This window comes from Syngnathoides biaculeatus, chromosome 23 (genome assembly GCF_019802595.1).
Source record: "Syngnathoides biaculeatus isolate LvHL_M chromosome 23, ASM1980259v1, whole genome shotgun sequence".
Classification (NCBI taxonomy): domain Eukaryota; kingdom Metazoa; phylum Chordata; class Actinopteri; order Syngnathiformes; family Syngnathidae; genus Syngnathoides; species Syngnathoides biaculeatus.
This window is the reverse complement of record NC_084662.1, coordinates 12,372,210-12,387,485: the sequence shown is the minus strand read 5'-3', so window position 1 is coordinate 12,387,485 and position 15,276 is coordinate 12,372,210. Positions and strand designations below refer to the sequence as shown.

General features: G+C 46.4%; 1 protein-coding gene across 11 annotated transcripts in view; it reads left to right on the top strand.

Moving 5' to 3' along the window:
• Positions 1–15,276, top strand: part of gphnb (gephyrin b) — a 99,669-nt gene that overhangs the window by 22,986 nt on the left and 61,407 nt on the right. The window lies entirely within an intron of this gene.

Sequence of the window (15,276 nt, the reverse complement as noted above, 5' to 3'; positions counted from 1 at the left end):
ATCCCGAGTGGAAAGGCAGTTTGGATGAACTGTCCAACTTTTGGATGGATCGACACAGAATGTCCAATATTTGGACTCTATTTACACCTACTTTCAAGTGACCCATATCCACTATGATTGGGCACTCTGTTGCAGAACCTAAGACCTGAAACTTTCAATAGGCGCAGACGCAAAACTCAGGAAAACACCACATCAGAACAGAAATTTAAGTAACTCTGACAACCTTTTAAGTCCACTTACTGACCTTTTTTTTTATTCATTCATTTTGTTGCCGTGCAACAGGAGAGTCTGATGTGCTTGCTCTGTTCCCGTTTGCGTTGAGATTTGTTTCTTGGAAATGCCGGCTGATACGAGGAGGTTTGAGAGGAGACGGAAAGAGCAAAAAGGGAGAACGGTTCAAAAAATAGTCAACAAGAGCAGCACGAGGAGTTAAGTTATATCGAAGGCAGGACCGCACGTAGTGGAGTACAGGAAAATAATCGATTTACGACATATCACAACACAAAATCACGAAATTATGGCTAGCTCAGGTGACAAATCGTAATTACTGTACATATGTGTATGAATAACACGTCTACACCAGGCCATTAACATAAAATAATGAAATGGAAGAACAAGAAAACAAAGAGTAAATGTTTGCCTTTTGTGCTTTAGTTTGGCAGATGATGAGACCGTCGAAAATCGAGGACTCCCCAGTCTTGGATCGCAGTCCGTACGGTTAAGTTGCACTTGGTCTGAGTCATCTCCCCGTTGATTTTGTCCAGCCGCACTGCCAAATATCTCATTCATATTGCATTTTTATCCACTGATAAATAACCGAGGCCTCATTTTGATCCGTGGACGTCACATTCCAAGTTCTTTGTTTTCTATAAACATTCCTATCAAATGCAACAATGGAGCCGCACTTTTTTTCGAACCAGATTTGGGCCACCTGAACCATAAACGAGCCAAACTCTCACCCATACCACAAGTCTTGACCTCGTCCACTATGGATCCTCCCTCCCGTCGTCCCTTTGAGTGAACCACGATAACATTACATTTCCTCTGTGACGACGTTCAATACCTGATCTGATTGTCTACGTTGACGCCGGAAAGGGTTGACGAATCTATGACCGCCCCAGGCAAGCAGATTCGTTGTGAAATCCTAACGTGGTCCGTCGCGTCCGACCATACCGTCTCAAAATCTACGACGTCTCTCGTTGGCAAACGGACATAGACCAGTTCGTCGCTACCAACGGAACAACAATACAAGCGCGGACTAACTGAAATCCACACGTCGGCCGTCACCAACACCAGGCTGGCCTACAAGCCTAACATCGTCCTTGGACGCTACCAACCGGTCTCTGCCTCGGGAAGCACGCTCCGTCCTCGCCAAACTACCCTTGGGCTTCTGTCGCCTGGTGAATAGCTACAAACACCTCCTCGAAAACACAGTTGCCGACGTCTCCACGGACTTTGGCACCGGACGACACGACACGCAGCACCTGTTCAACTGCCCGGCGCGCCCTACTACGCTCACGGCAGAAGATCTATGGCGGTTGACCGACCGAGCGGGCCGCTATCCTACGGTTATGACACTTTCGCACGATTGTCTACGTCGACGCAGCAAGACTGTCACGCTGGCTATCACAACAACAACCTGATCTGATTAGCCCTCGGCTCTCGTGTTTTCACGACGTACTGTAAACCCGCCCATCGCTAATGTTAGCCAGCACCTCCTATGATTTAATCCTTTGTGTGAGGCGCAATGACTGGACAATGAAACGAGTTCTCCGTGCGGATTCACGCCCCTCGTCAAGGACGCGGACCGGCACGTGTAGCTAAGCTCTGGACGCTGCGGGTTTCCCTGTATCAGCGTCTTGATGACTATGAAGATGTAGGTGGAAGGCGGGAGAAAGAGGAGAAGGAGGGATTACGGGATGTTAAGGGAGAAGGGGGAAGTGTACGGAAGGGAGGTATCAGAAATGCGCTGCTGTATTGATACCGGTTGGAGCACATTTTGTATTTAAATCGATAGAAGTGCTCTGGAGCTCATTTGGGCTTCTAATAATAAGCGGCCAAGAAATTGGATAGTTACTGAGATTGTAATGCCCTGCGATCCTGGCAGTAGAAAATGGGTTGATGGGTGGATAGATGATGCAACAAGGGAATAGCACTCACTCACATTTGGAAAAATGTACGGGTGTGGTCAGTCATGCCCGCAGATATAAAGTTACGCGTGTGTGTTCTGTTTGTTATTATGAGTGTGTACACCTTTAAGAGCGGAGGGGGCGGTGTCAGGTAAACTCGGAAGTAGAAGTAGTCTGAGCACTGCTGGATCGGTTTTCATGTGCGCTGAGAGCGTGCGACAAGTGCGCAATTTTTCCTTTTAGAAGGAACTTTGGTCAAGACTACACAAAATTACCGACATATTTCTACCCGTAACAAATTTTTCGTGCTCGACTGTGCAGATTTGCGAGCGCGATGGCGCGCCCATCAAATCACATTGACTGGAATAGGTTTCTTATTATAGTAAATAATTTGAGGGATAGGCTCCAGCATTCCCCGCGACCCTTGTGAGGATGAGCGGAAAAGAAAATGGATGGATGGATCAAAACAGCTCTGTCAGGGTCACATTTGTGTTAGGACGGTGTAAAACTGCCTCATTCGCACGAGACTCGACCGTCACCCTCCTCCCCCAAAAGCGGGTGACGTGAATGGAATAACTATTGATCTTTTGTGTAATTTGACCGAAACATGTTGTAAACATTCTGTTATGAAGCATAAGAAAATTGTCGACTTTCTTTGCCGGTAAACTATCCCCCGGGTGACTGCCTGCTCTTAGAAAAAAAACAAAACAACTTATGCATATTTTGTTTAGGTCTGCGTGTGTAAACAGCCGTCAGATGCAGCAGAATGCGCCGGCTTGCCGCGGGCCGTCAAAATGTAATACAAGGTGCAGAAAAGGATTTGATACCTCCCTCGCGTTCAGTAGCCACGGGAACACGTCACCCGCGACGCGCATACCCTTGCCCGACTTTGCCATAATGCCACGCCGAGCCGCTGGCACATTCATCACGCCGCAAGTCATTTCGAGCAACCCTCATTAAACACGGAGCCCGTGATTCATGATGAATATTTGCAGAGGAGCGGCCTCTCATCCGACCCCATCAATTTATTGATTCCATTGATTATGGGGAATGAGATGATTGTTGTTATCGGTAGATTGCGTGCGCATGCTTTGTCACGATTTGGGATTTGAAATTCGGGAAGCGGGCCGCTGTAGAGAGAAGTTCTGGGTGCCGTGTTGAAGGTCTCCGCATTCCCTCGCGCCGTAAATCGTCTCTGGAGCTTTGCGCTCGGCTTCATTAGTAAGTGTCTTTTCAATATTTATGGCCTTATTAATAAAACATCAAGAGGCCTTTTGTGGAGAACTGTGGGGTGTTGCGGTCTCAAAGTTGGAATGCGGGCTCGTTAAAGTCGGATGCTAAGGTGTGCGTTGTGCGCAACGTGGCGGGAAAGGACTGCGGCGGGTCAGGTGAAGGACATTTTTGGGGGATCAATTCGGATCCTGTACGGGTGACTAATTTCTGGGTGATTGGTCGTCAATTTGGAACGCATTCACCGATCGTGGAGTTTGTATTTATTTCCGAACCAGGGTGCCAAATAAATGCGCGGATACTGTGGTTAAACCTCCTTCATGTTTTATTCATGGCGGCCCGGCGGAGAGTGCCGGTGGGAGCAGGACGCGAAAACCTCGGGGTCAGAACACTCATTTTATTCCTTCTCGGTCTTTTTTTTTTTTCCCAACACGCATTCCAAGTCACAAGTTTTACGCATGCAGTTTTCCGGGGAGTGCTGACAGCTTTGGTCAGTGTTTCCTGAATTTTGAGCAAAGACACACATTTTACATATAAAATATATGTCGGTCACACAGAGGTTAGCGTAGGTTAATGTGTGCCCACAACACGCTTCTGTGTACGGGGGCTGAAACCTATTCCAGTGGTTTATTTTCCTTTTTTAAATACGCATTGGACTCATTTGAGTACAATCCATATTGAAAAAAAAAAACGTCTGTCACGGAGAAGTTTACCAAAGTTTAACGTGTGGCCACAACACACTTCCGTGTACGAGGAACCAACTCGGTATTTTTTTATTTTCCAATCATAGTTAATGAATGCGAGTTTGTAAAACCAGGAGTCATTTATTTAAATATTGCTATTTGTATTGAAAAAATCTATGTGGCTCGATCGCTATGTGGGATTTATTCTTGATTGAGAACAGATCCAGCAATGAAGTATTTGTACGCTTCCAGACTTTTCTACGCTTTCAAACTTTTACCGTGTAAATCTCGACGACAATGCGGTAAACTGAATCTTCAACTTTTCGTTTGCCGTGTACTGTGCGTCTGGTTCGTGAATGTCACTGATCAAAACGGTGGAAAACACGAGGGAGGAATGCAACCACTGATTCCATCATGCCCTCCCTCCTTCAAACTCTGATTCTTCCTTCCGTCCTCACCTGCTTGCCCCCCACCCCCCTCCCATATATTTTTATGAATCCCCTGCCCGGCATTTTCTCCCTCTTCCCTCTTTCCAATCTTTGACCACCGGTGCTGCTGGTCTTCCCTGTTCCCCCTCCTCTCATCCAGCGCAAATTGCTCTCCTCTTAAGCATGTCGGGGTTCGCTTCCACCGCAACTTCCCTCAGTTGCACTTGTCCATCCCGCCGGCTCCCCCCCCCCCCCCCCCTTCATCCTGGGACGGAGCTGCCTCTTTCTCTCCACGGAGGTACTTGGTTCGGACTCAGCTGTGAAGAACAGAGCTGTCTGGTCCTCTTTGTCTTCCTGTCTCTGCACATCTGGTGCATGTGTGCGCTGGAACAGGACTGCAGTATTGATGCCAGATTTCCGGCTGGTACTTGGGATCGGTCTCACGCCACTGCTGAATCCAAACGGATGGACTGGTTTGGTGTTGCAAGAGAATCCCAAAGGCTGAACGCAATCAGTTTTTGGGAGTCTTCATAATAGGTAAAGTAAGGCGTGCGGATTCAGTGGGCCGCTCTCTGATCTTTAATCCGTCTGACCAAGCGTTTGTTTACATTATCAAATATGTTATTCACACTTTGTAAGCGTTAAATGAATAATGGTTAGTTAATTATTGTTTGATTCGTTCATCCATCTTGGGTACTGCTTTTCCTGAGCTTACTAACAGGACTAACTATGAGCAACTCAAATGTGAATTTTTTTGTTATTATGATCAAAATGAAGTATTTTACCTATTTGACATCCATCCATCCATTTTCTTTGCTGCTTATCCTCACAGCTGTCATGAGGCAAGAGGCAGGGGACACCCTGAACTGTTGGCCGGCCAATCGCAGGGCACATGGGGACAAACAGTCGCACTCGCAATCACACCTAGGGCCAATTTAGAGTGTCCAATTAATGTTGCATGTTTTTGGGATGTTGGAGGAAACCGGAGTGCCCGGAGAAAACCCACACAGGAACGGGGAGAACATGCAAAGTCCACACAGGCGGGTTTGGGATTGAACCCGGGACCTCAGAACTGTGAGGCCAACACTTTACCAGCTGATCCACCGTGATGCCCCTATTTAACATTCACGTTTTAATTTTTTTTTTTTTTATCACATTTACCAATGACCTGGATCATATTTCTGTTTTAATGGAAATGAAATGTGACCCTTGATCAAAACCTTTGCCCACCTCTGGTCAACATTTGACTTCCAAACAATTTTCCTCATTAAAATACTTCATTTACATTCCTTATTGTCTATCACCTTTTATTCCTCAGGATAACAACAACAAATCTGCCGTACGGACGTGAGAGACGCTTGCTAACGTAGCATTCACCCCCGTTGAGGCTTTTCACTAATTAAGCCTAAAACGTTAAGTTCAGTACGGATGGCGGATTTCAGCCTGAGCGAAGGTTGGAAAGATTGAGAGGTAAACCTTTCTAAGAACATAATTCCTCTGATTTGGGAAAAACTGTTTCCTCTCAAATGAAAAGTACTCAATAAAAGTATTACGCAACTTGGCTAAACTTCCTGACGGTGCCAATAGTTAGCAAATAAATCATCGGCTTGATTCTATATGACACTTTCTGGTATTCTTTATATTCTTAGTTGTCGTGGGCATGGCTTGGCCATTGCCGTGGGCGGTGCTTCCTGTTGAGGGGCGTGGCCAGGCCACCGCCCTGGGCAGTGCCACCTCTGCTAACTGCCACAGCTGTGTTGCATTTTGGACACGAATGTTTCCAAGTTTTGCCTCGTAACCATCAAACCTCGTTTCATTTTTTGGGACTTTGTCACTAGCCTAGTGTCTGCCTTCTTGGACTGCTTAAACTGTGTATGACCTTGATTGGCAATAAAACCACTCTGAACATTATGCTTTTGCCCGGGAGTCCTGCATTTGGGTCCGCCCCCGTGATGCTGGCTCATGACATTTATTTCCCCACATTCTTATTTTAACACAAGCCGTTGAGGCTTTATTGGGAATCCTTATCGAAGCAAGCCAAAGAAAAAGCAATGTGTGCATGAAAACAGTTCTCCCGATTTGTACGACCTCAGGCATGTTTGACCTTCAAGACCACTAATATCAGTAAGACATCCTCACTGACCGCCGTACGTTGTTGCTTTCCGTAAAAATATTAATTGTAATCGTATTTTTGTCTTCCGCAGAGTGAACGAGTTTGTGTTGCGGTTGGTCTAAGTTTTCTGAGCTACAAGCGGTGCGCAATGAACTAGCTAAATCGACACGTGACACAAGAAGTCACACTTCAGGTTTTTCAATTTATTGTTTTCTATTGTCGCCTACAAGTGTTAGTAATAGGTATATTTATTCTAATGATGACTTTAAAACTGCATTAACCACTGTCGGATTGGAACTCTGTCATATACCGAGTACCACCTGCACTAAACCAATAATTAGAGCAAGTAATTGGATGGACAGTGGTATTAGTTTTTTTTATTAATATTATTGTTTTCTCCCATTGCGGCACGGTGGATCAGCTGTTAAAGCGTTGGCCTCACAGTTCTGAGGTCCCGGGTTCAATCCAGGACCCGCCTGTGTGGCGTTTGCATGTTCTCCCCGTGCCTGCGTGGATTTTCTCCGGGTGGGCGCTCCGGTTTCCTCCCACATCCCAAAAACACGCAACATTAATTGGACACACTAATTTGCCCGTTGGTGTGATTGTGAATGCGACAGTTTCTCTCGATGTGCCCTGTGACTGGCTGGCAACCAGTTCAGCGTGTGCCCCGCCTCCTGCCCGTTGACAACTGGGATAGGCTCCAGCACTCCTCGCCACCCTAGTGGGGATAAGCGGCAAAGAAAATGGATGGATGGATGTTTTCTTCCATTGTGTTCTTCAGTGGCTGACCCGGTATCAGTAGCAGTCAGGTGGAGTGTCGCTCTCCTTGCGTTATGTAACCCCGCCCAGCACCCCTCCCCGTACTCCCCACTTCACACCCCAACCCCAAATTAGATCCAACTTTAAATAAATGAAAAGCAAGGCGCTGGTTCTCCCCCCCCCCCCCCCCACTCCCCGCAGATATAAATAGCATTCTCACATCTTATCTAGAAACCATGTTGTGGAGAGGAGAGGCTTTGAAACGCGGCCCGACGATTAGGATCCCATTGTTCCGCTCCGCAACCCCCCCCCACTCACCCGACCCTCCCCCACCCCCCCCCTCGCTGCTTACAGTAAGCCCTCGGATCTGCGAGGATGCAACATCTGAGCATGGATGCATTCATCTGCATCGCAATCTCGTGGAGATGGCAGCTACGATAGCGTGTGTGGCGTGTTTGTGCGTAATCGGTGTGTGAGTCGGTACTGGGTGTGTCTTCGATGACGGGTCGGCGCTTACCCCGCTGATCCTCTACGAATCGACAAGGTTGCTATGATACATCGGGTTTATATTATATTAGTTCATCTGCCGTTTTTTCGCCGCCGCAATATTTTACTCCGGACCGTAAAAGCTCGGTTAATTTAGTAATGTAACCCGCCTCGGAATGCCGGATGGTGGGCGCGGGTTCAGCCCGCTAGTCAGACGTCCGCCCCCCACCCCGTTACAATCGAGAGGCGGATCCAAACCCTCCATTTATCATGACATCATTTAATCTCAGGCCCCGGGGCCCACTGTCTCTATTCAGAACCGAAGCAGACAAGTGATCTCATTTTGGCCGAGGCTTTTTGGCGCGGGGAGGGGTCGTCCCTCCTACCGGCGGATGTCGTCTCGATCGAATGTCTGACCTCCGCGGCGGCTTCTCCGGGCTGGGGGGCCGTTGGCGGCGTTTTTAGAAGAAAACAATAAGAAGCGGGCCTGGCGAGACCGTATTTCCTCACATAGTGGACCGGGACTAGTAGTAAATAGTCTTACCCAAGATTAAAGTCGTCATCGTTCAAAAATGACAGTAAACTGCAGCCTCTCGGATGAAAGACTATCACGGTGTTCTCTGTGCTGTTTAAAAGATGATATTAATATTGTAGGACACTGGTGTCAAACTCAAGGCCCGGGGGCCAGGTCCGGCCCGTCGCGTGATTTTACGTGGCCCGCGAAGGCAAATCTAGAGTGTCAGTTTCCATGATTCTTGTAAAAAAAGTGTGCCAAAATTTCAAATTGCCATAAATGATGAAGTTGAGGGCGGCACGGTGACTCAGATGGTAAAGCCTCGGCCTCACAGTTCTGAGGATCCAAGTTTGATCCCGGACCCACCTGTGTGGAGTTTGCATGTTCTCCCCATTCTTGCATGGGTTTTCTCCTGGAACTCTGCTTTCCTACCACATCCCGAAAACACGCAACATGAATTGGACACTCTAAATTGCCCGTAGGTGTGATTGTGAGTGCGGCTGTTTGTCTCCATGTGCCCTGCGATTAAGTTCAGGGTGCAACCTGCCTCCTGCCCGTTGACAGCTAGGATGGGCTTCAGCACTCACCATCACCCTCGTGAGGATAAGCAGATGAGAAAATGGACGGATCACGTCGTTTTTCCAAATGCCTTTAATGACACGACTATTGCATCCAGCGGGGTTGCATTATTTACTTACAGTTGGTCTAATTTGAATCCAACAGAAAAACAGAATTCAGAAGGCGATTTTTTTTGAAGAGGACATCAAGGACAAGGATAAATAAACAAGCACGGCGGCAAATGAGCACACCCTCTTGTGCCGCGTAAAAAAAAAAGTACAGTACATCGAAATGTGGTAACTACAGTCTATAGTTGTATGCTTAAAACTCACATGATGAGATTTACTTGGCATGGCATAACCTGACGAGTTAAAAAAAAATATGAACGGAATCTAGTGTTCATCAGTTCCGACAAAGTTAAATAACTGTCCAATGTGATTATTATTATTTTTTTGAGGGGGGGGGGTGGCTGTTGTTGTAGACATCAGCATTTCTTGATCTTTGCCCCTGCGTCCTGATCTCCCATGCTTCCATGCGCCTCTGCGATTAACCCTTTAACACCGCGAGTGCGCGCTCACGTTTGTGCCGTTAGGCGCAAATCCACATCTTTGTGTGAGCGGTTCTGGCCCATATCGCGCTTCTGTCGACCGGGCCGCCTCCTCCTCCTCCTCCTCCCACTGCCGTTGCCCCGGGGACCTCCAAGTTTCTGCAATCGCATACATTCAAAATCATGGTGCATGTAGCGCAGATGGAAGTCACGTATCAATTGGGTAATAATGAAATTAAATAAGCACGCTAAAATAATAAAAACGGTTGACTGGAACGGAACATAAACGTTCAGTTTCGCTTTGACTGTGCACGACCCCCAACAAAATGGAACAAAGGCGGATAAAAAGACACTTTCAATTAATTAAACCGAACAAATAACCTGAAGATTCCTTAAGACACAGGTGTCAAACTCAAGGCCCATGGGCCAGATTTGGCCCACCACATGATGTTATGTGGCCCGCGCAGCCAAATCTAGTGTCAATTTCCATGATTCTTGTAAAAATCTGTACCAAAATTTCTAATTGTCATACATCAGAAATGATAAACTTGAGATATTACAAGCGTATTTGTGTTACCAAATGTGAATAGTTGAAAAAACACATTACCCTTGATTTCTGATTCCAACACTAGTTCATAAATTGATCATGTAACTATGATGAGATGATTAAATATTTTTGTTCCACAGTCATAACAGGCCTCTGAGGGAAACCGGAACGACAATGTGGCCCGCGAGAAAAAATCGTCTGCCACCCCTGCCTTAAGATATGATATCAATAAGATTCACTTGTCTGGTCCAGAAACAGATACGAGATGAGGTTTGAGGATAGATTTTCAGCAAATAACAGAGCATAGGTTCCCCCAAAATATCAATATTCAAACTGAAAAACTCGCAGGGTTCTCCCTATAGTCAAGTATAGAGTTGTTCCGGTTTCCCTCAGAGGGCCGTCATGACTGTGAAACAAAAATATTTAGTCATCTCATCGTATTTACGTCATCAATTTCTGAACTAGTTTTGGAATCAGAAATCAAGAGTAATGTATTTTTCAACTATTCACGTTTGATAACACAAAAATGCTTGGAATATCTCAACTTTATCATTTGTGAAATATGACAATTTGAAATTTTGGTACAGATTTTTACAAGAATCATGGAAATTGACACTCTAGATTTGGATTCGCGGGCCAGATCTGGCCCCCAGGCCTGGAGTTTGACACCTGTCCTCTACATAGTCGGAACACTGGAGCCATCGTACGTCTTCCTAGAAATTTCCATTGAATTACTTACCTGGTCAATCAGAGACGGCGTGTATTCAATCAGATTAGGTTATACCTAAAAATGTATATTGTTATTGTGGACATTAATCATTTCCCTTTGTTGCAAATATACAATAGATGTATAAAGGCTCCCAGTGATGTAGACTCTCGAATGCACAGACACGCAAACACGTAGACCAAAGGTGTCAAACTCATTTTTGTCCCAGGCCAACATTGTACTTGCAGTTTCCCTCAAAAAATCTTTAATCGCATCATCATATTCACGCATGAAATTTATGAACTAGTTTCGGAATCAGAAATCAAGGGTGATGGGTTTTTCCCCAACTATTGTTGTTTGATAACACGAAAATGCTCGTAATAGCTCAACGTTATCATTTATGATATGACAATTTGAAATCATGGAAGTTGGTACACATGATTTGCCTCCGCGGGCCACGTAACATCATGCGGCAGACCAGATCTGGCCCACGGGCCTTGAGTTTGACACCGGTGACGTAGACCATCACTTGACCTATATATACAGTAATACGTGGGGAACTATAGGAGCATCACTTGTAAGGTCATAGAGTTTATAATAATTATCGGATTGCATGGGCCAGAACAAAAGAAGTCAAGAACCACGGGACGGCAGTTTGGACTCTGACCCGGTCTCGACTCTGCCAGCTGTCCGTCCGCCCTTTGCCGTCTCCGTGCGAGCGGCTGTGCAGTCACGCAGAGGAGTTGTCCTTTTAGCCTCCACCGCAGGAAATGGTGCTCTCCAGAGGGGGTGACGGGTCACTGCAGTGGCTCATTGATTCACAGTCGGATTCTGGAGCCCAACTCCGCTAGAGCGTTTTTTTTTTTTTTTTTTTTTTTTGGGGGGGGGGGGTAAGTTCTACCAATTTGATGCACAGCGGTGTTTACCTGTTATGTCCCGGAATTATTTGGACATTGAAGTGTTTTTTTTAAAAGGGTTTTAATATGATGGATGGAAATAAAAACAATATTTGTTATTTTGTATGATGCAAAAGACAAACGTTCGTAAACTGGTTCGGCAAAAGTGCCTCGTCTTTGTCAGATGATCCAGTTTAATTATCGCTTCAAACACATTTTTGTCCTTGATAGATTATGACTGATTAATCTTTTGATGGACTGTCCTGACTGATCGTGTCAGCTAACAAGCTAATCTACTCCACTAATGCAATTTTAGTAAACTTCAGGGTCACACAAACCCGACCAATTAAATATTAAAAATCAAGCTCGGTCATGTATTTTTGCGGTCAGCAATTTCTTTTTCAGTTTTTTTTTTTTTTTTTTTTCAAATTTTGAATGTTGATTGAAAATGGATAGAACGAATGACGCTACTTTAAAGGTCAAGTGTCATGAAATGGATGATTTTTATTATGTTATTAATGAAAAAACGTCAGCCAATATGGGCCCATGTGTTTTTTCACCAGAAAACATGATTTTGACATATACAGCTTTTTGTAACTCCCGCCATGAAAATCCTCTCGAGGGATTTGTTTTCGAGAAGCAGGAAGTGACGTACAGGGCAGTAGCGCACTCAAGCGTTCTCGTTTGTTTATACTCCTTTTACCTACTGGAAGGTAGCTCGTTGTTCCTTCGTGTTAGCCAAAATGCCGGCTCGTTGTATTGCTGGATATTGCTCGAAGACTCGGGACGATGGATTCGCTTTTCATACTTTTTCTCGTAGCGGCGCCGGGCCGTGGTGGCTCATCTCCGCCGCGGAAGTGGATCGAACGAGGAGACGGTTTAGCCGCGGCATCGTCGTCGCTCGCAGCGGGCGGCGTTGTTTTGATCACCCCCTCGCGGAGGTCGATCGGGCTGGGAGGTGGTTTGGCCGTGTTCCGCATATCATCTAAATATGGCTCGAAACGATAGGGTAATATTGCCCGGGTCACTTCACTCGGTTGTGAGATGTTCACTTCTACGAAAAGAGCTTACGTGTCAGAAGGGGCACGTTTGTCTCCCATAGTTAGGGTGCACCGCGTGTTTTCATTGGCGAATGTCCGGGTGACGTCACGGACAGGAGAGGCAGCCAATATGGCGACCACTTGGATGTCGTCAAATGACACTTCTGCAACTTTGCGCACAGATGACGCGCTTTCCGCTCATATTTATTTTTTTGTATAGACATTGAAGTGAATAATGTTCTGTGTGTTTTTTCATTACAATATCTTTTTTAGAATGTTTATAGGCATGACACTTGGGCTTTAACAAAGTTTCAAATCGTGAATAATGATTAAAAAAAAAAAAAAAAACATCACTGTCTAAATAGTTGTGCACTAAAATGTACCTGAGGGACAGGCGGGTTGGAAAAAAAAAAAAGTGAGGGGTGACAGACTCCCAAATCAATCGGTGTGTCTTCCACTTTCACGTTCCTTCCATGTTCCTCACCTCTTTTTGCAAACAATCCCTTGAATATTTCTTTGAACCCTGTTTCAACGGGAAACGCCACCGCCACACCCCCGCATAGCTCTTCCCCCCCCCCCCTTTCCTTGTGCCATTGTTTTCCCGAGAAGGGATCGGCTTTGCGCAACTTCTACAAACGGCTGGCAGCATTGAGGAAGAGAAGATGGGGTGGATGCGGGGGGGGGGGGGGGTCTCAATTCCATCGCCTCAACCAGGGGGTTCCCCTCGTTGCGCACGTGGAGGGGTTGTGGGCGCGCACGCTTTTGACAGAAGATGTTGATTGGTGCAGAATGGTTGCTGCCTCTTGTAAGAAAAAGGAAGGGCTATTTTTAGATGGGGGGGGGCATGGAAAGAAAGACTGAGGGGAGAGTGATGCGTTTGTGTGTGTCCGCGTGTGTGAAGACTACTGCAGTCATGTAGGAAGTTCCCCCTTTACCTGCACAAGCGCACACACGATGCCCCCCCCCCCTTTTCCTCTCTTTTCTCACCCCTTTTCTTCTTCCTCTATCACATGTCCTTCTTTGCGAGCTGGCCCCAAGTGTGCAAATGTCAGCACTCCCCCCCCCTACCCCCCTTTTATTTCCCAGCGCCCAGAGCAACGTCCCGCACACTCTTGTTTACCTGCCCCCCCCCACCTCCGCCCCCCTCAAAATGTCTCCCTTCATTTGATTCCTCGCAACTTTTCTCTTTTACGGCTTCCCGCCCTCCCTTTTTTCCGCCTCGCCTCCCGCCCCCCCCTCATCCCTCCGCGCGGTTTCCGTCTTTTACAGCATTCTTGCTTCACCTGTCGGCGGCCTCCATCCTCAGCCCTCCCCGCCTTTTTCCTTGGAGCACCGTCATGACATTTGCAGCCTCGCCTACAATTTTTTTGTCTTTTTGCTGCTCCTCCATCCTCATCCCACCCTCTACACAACGTGCATCATTTTGCCTCTATTTTTGGCGCGTGTGCACACTTCACGCCGCACCTTGTCGCGGCGCTTCACCCCCACGCCCCCGTCATCACGTCTCTTTTGGGCATCTTTTCTCGCCATTGTCCTCTCCCTCGCCGTCACACGTGATGACTCATGTGGCTCACACCTGCTCTGCAGTGACGGGACCGCGCAATGTTAGCATCACCATAAATTAAAAAGGGAGGCCGGGTGGCGGGATTATATTGAATGTGATACATTTGGGACTGAACCACCCCCCCCCCCCAAAAAAAAAAATCTCATAATACTTAATTTTATATAAGGGGACCACATTACAATAGCCCATATGACCCACATGGTCCTATTTTCCTATATTCATAATATTGAGTCTCATAAATTTACAATGCAATAGGGTGAAAATATGACAATTTTCACCCAAAAGAATACTCTAATATTCAGGTAATAAAATTGCAGCATCCCTCTCTATCTTGGTACCTTGACTTACAACCTCCTTTGTATTCATATATTAAATGACTTCTGTTCCTATTTGCAGCGACACAACCCAAATTTGGAGTTGTAACATATCACGGTCCACCACTAAACCAATCAGAATCGGCTTTAATGGCCAAGTGTGTAAAAACACAAGGAATTTTTATCCTGGTCCGAAATTCAGAACAACAAAAAAAAAAAACAGCAAAGGATGTAATTCTTGTGTCTTCTGAGGAAGGACGGCCTGTCGCAAGAGCTGCTGGACAGCGTCAGGGGCTGCTGCGGTGAAGGATGCCTCCTGAAGTCCACAATCCGCTCCCACAGTCTTTAGAGTGTTCGACGCCAGGATGTGTTGACCACACCAAAGCTGCAGTCTTGCCACTTCCCGTGGTGTCACCTGCGAACTTCAGGAGTGTCACCAACCAAGAGTGCGGGGGGGGGGGGGGTGCAGGAGTTCCAGGCAGAGGCATAATGTTCAATGCGGTTTTATTCAGAAAACAGGTCGATACCAAAAAGCAGTCCAAAACAAGGCAGAGGCACAAAAACGCTACTGTAGCCAGGATCCAAAAAGACATTCAGCAAGGTCCGATGACTATGGGGCAAACTCACGAGCTAAACAGGACTTGATCAAACCAAAGTGCACAGAATCGCTGTGACTAGGTGTTACTCTAACTTATGCACAGAAGCAGAGAGTCCCACAGACAGTGATTGCAACTCACTAACACAAGGCAACGAACTGGCAAA